The sequence below is a fragment of the Nycticebus coucang genome, chromosome 2 (assembly GCF_027406575.1).
Source record: "Nycticebus coucang isolate mNycCou1 chromosome 2, mNycCou1.pri, whole genome shotgun sequence".
Classification (NCBI taxonomy): Eukaryota; Metazoa; Chordata; class Mammalia; order Primates; family Lorisidae; genus Nycticebus; species Nycticebus coucang.
In genome coordinates, this window is record NC_069781.1 from 139,922,748 (window position 1) to 139,926,363 (window position 3,616).

General features: G+C 63.6%; 1 pseudogene; it reads left to right on the forward strand.

Annotated features, from left to right (window-relative positions):
- Positions 1-3,541: 3,541 nt before the first annotated feature.
- Positions 3,542-3,616, forward strand: LOC128580247 (uncharacterized; annotated as a pseudogene).

The window sequence follows — 3,616 nt, forward strand, 5'->3', positions numbered from 1 at the left end:
AGCACGGGGACCATGCCAGTAGACACACATGTGGAGGGAGCTCCGTTTGTTCAGCTGGTGGTAGCCAGAAGGCCCGTGGTGTCCGGCATGCCAAGCTGCTCACATCCGATTGGGGCCGATTCGCTGGCCGGCGCTCTGTCAGCAACCAGACCTTGGGGGCTCTAAAGTAGAGAGGTGTGGGTTGCCTGCCTGGCGGCATCCTTCCAGGCGCGACCAGAGCTCAAGCCTTGGGACTCCCAGGTGGACGGGAGGTGCCCCTGGCCGTGGCCTCAGTGGGTTTCTTTCCCCGTGACGTCCGAAGGCCCGATTTTGCCGTGGATGTGCCGGTCCCAGTTTGAGGCGGGCATGGTAGGAACGCGGACGTCCGGGCCAGCCTCCAGGGCGATGTGAGCAGGGTGGTTGTGGTCCTCCACGTGGCGCAACCAATGTGGGGCCCCAGCTGCGACAAGTGCTTGGTGGGGGGCGGTGTCCCATTGGGCCTATGGTGCTTCCCCTGCACTCTCCAGATGGGGTGTGATGCGATCCAGTGACCACGGACCCGCGGACCAAGGAAGTGCTGAATGGGACACGTGCAGCAGACCCCTCCACCGCAAAGCTCAAGACAGTGGACCCGTGAGGTAACACCCAGTGGCGAGTAGACGTCCCAGCGTGGGCTGTTTGCAAATCACGGGAACCCGGCCCGGAATTTCCCTAGCGTCCACCTCGGGTTGGTGAGCCCAGAGAGAGTCGGGCATAGGTGAACAGAGGGTGTCCCTATGGGTGAGCTGTGCCTTGTTGCGCTGCCGTCCTCACCTGGCTTGATATTGGACGTCCAGCCCGAGCCCGATCTGCGGGCAGAGGTGGGGAGGACCTTCGTCTCTGAGGCAACTTTGAGACGATAATCAGGTCTGGTCTAATGGGGCGCTCTCATCCCTCGAAACTTCCCACAGGACGCCGCGGGCCAGGAGCTGTGTTCCCCCTGGGCGAATGGCTTCTTCTCCCTGAAGGCCAGACCGGCAGGAACAGGCGGGACCTGCTGGCACCGATGCTGCCCTCTCACATCCTCCCGGTCCAGCCGCCTGTGCGCCCTCCCTGAGCCTTGACTGGCGAACGTGCCTTCCCTCCCCCTCAGGGGCATCCTGTCGCTTTGAGGAGAGCGAGAGCCTGGCGCTGCCTGTCGGGCTGAGGCCCGCCCTTTCTCCGTGCTGAGGTCGCGTGAGAGGGTGTGTCCCTGGGCCGCAGACAGCTGAGGGCATCGCGGTCTGCCCCACGTCCGGGGCCCCTGGTCCCCTGTTGTCGATGTGCCTGGATCGATGATGACAGAACCCAAAGGATTTCCTTGCCGTCTGAACGAAATGAGTGACCGGGCCACTTCTGTGAGGTGAGGTCCAGCACGGGGACCGTGCACGACAGCCACCCGGAGGGAGTTGTGTGGGGCAGGCCGCAGTGAGCACACAGCCTGGTCCGCGGGGACAAGCCGGGTCCTCGGACGGACGTCTGCCCGCTTGCCTTGGCCAGCGGAAATGAATGGTGCCTGTTCTCTGGCTTGACCCTTGAGCGTTGGATCAGCCGTGCCGTTCAGACGCAGGGGAAAGAGGCCGTGGGGGCAAGACCTTGACTAGGGAGAGGATAGGGCATGGCCACTGCCCGTACTCGTGACACTCAGGCATTTGTCGGAGGTGCCAGGACCTGGCGTGTGAAAAACAGCCCCTGTGAGGGCCAGGGTCTGGGCACCGGCCACCGAAGTGGCCGTTGGTCCCGGTCATTGTCCTTCGAGCAGAACAAATCCCGGCGGGCTCCCCTGGGGATGTCACCAGGGGCTGCCGACTGAGCCGCTCAGGTGGGGCCTGGTGGCTCCACTCTGTTGCTCTCTCCCTTGGAGCTGAGCCCATGCTGAGCCGCATGCAGTTGTGCCCGGGACGGTGCTCTGCATGGCGGTTTTCATGCAGAGCAGGTGGCGTTTGCGCCTGAGCAGGGTGATGAGATGAAGGACGGAATAGATATGAGTGCAAGCGGAAAAGGCAATTTCATCTGTGCTGTACACGGGCAGCCCTCTCCTTTGGGACTGAGGTGCCAGTGGATGCGGCTGCCAAGCGCATTCGGTCAGCCTGTCAGTCGTTTGGGACGTCGTTTGTCTCTGCTGGGGCCACCAATTAGAGCAGGTGGGAGGACGCGTGTGGTTTGGGTACCGCGATAGGCCACGGAGGGCCTCGGGGTCTCGTGCGGCCTGGGCGCGGTGCACCCTCGTAGGATCCTGGATCCGGAGGCCCAAGGAGGGCAGGGACCTTCGTACATGGGCGCGGGCGCTCCAGCTCCATGCTGGCTCAAGCCTGGTCCGATACCGGCTGCTGGTCTTGCCAAATCTGGCATGATTAGGTGGGCTCTGAACCCACCCTCCGGGACAGGCCAAGAGATTCCAGCGTGTACCCGGGGATAGGCTAGCAGGGTGACGGGTGGTTTGGAGCGGGATGTGCCGAGTGCTCGCCACGAGGCTGATTCGGCAGAAGTGGCATCCCCCTGAAGCGAGACTTCAGTCAGTCTGATTCTCCTGGGCGAGGACATGGCGTGAGGAGGGTCCGGGTCCATTGGCGGCAGCAGGGCTCACAAGCAAATCCTGCCGAGCGCCTGTGCCCTTTGCCAGCGTGCCGGAGTTGCCCTGTGCTTGGCATGTTGCGCCGCAGCACGTGCCGCCGGATCTCACGGGGGCACCCGGGGTGTAAGTCTTGGTCGTGGGCAATGGCCCAAGTCCGTGGGCAGGGAGAGGACATTGGCCACCTGAGGTCAGCCCCGAGTCCTGATGGTGAGTTTGTCTGGGGAGCGGGCGGCGCGATGGCCCAGACTCGATTAGGCGACTCGGGGAGGGAGTGCGCAATGTGCCAAGAGTCGGGCGAGGAGTTCCAAAGAGGGAGCGTGTGTGGCCAAGGCCCCTAGGGGCTCGCTGGGGCTTCAGTCGCTCTCACATTGAGATCGTCCATTTTTCTCAGATTTCAGCTGCACCAGCAGCATCCCATGCGCGGTGAAGCGATTGGCATCCAGTTCCGAGCTTGTCAGCCGGGCCTAGGGATCACGGGCAGCCTTGGACTGGGATCGTGACCTTCCGACCGTACGGGGCCGCTGCCGCTTGTGGGGCCGTTTCCCTTCGCTCGTGCCCACGAGCGGAAAGAAGGCATGTGGTCCTCAGCGGTCCCCTGACGCCCGCTCTCCTTCCGGCAGGGCGTGGACCGAGAAGTGGCCTTTTGGGGGACGGGCGGTGAGGTCCCTGGTATGGAGGCAGAAAGGCTCTAGGGAGCAGTTGCGCCTGCCACCGCCACGGTCCAGCGGGAATCCTGTCGAGCGGTAAGGACTGTGTGGGCCGATCCCCGCTGTGACTCCTAAGGAGGGGATGGTGAGGTGGTGTGGAGGCGGGGCGCGGGCCACGCCAGCCAGCCGTGGGGCCGGGCGTGGAGTGCGATGCGGTGCCTCTGCTGGGACACAGTGGGCCCGTGCGTCCCGGGGTGACACGGAGCCACGCGCTCGGTGTCTGCCACGTATGGAGCTCCAGGTCCCGCCAATCAATGTGCCTGGATCGATGATGTCTACAAAAAAATGGAAACTTTTGAAATCTGAACAAAATGAGTGAGGACTTGAGCTGAGGTCT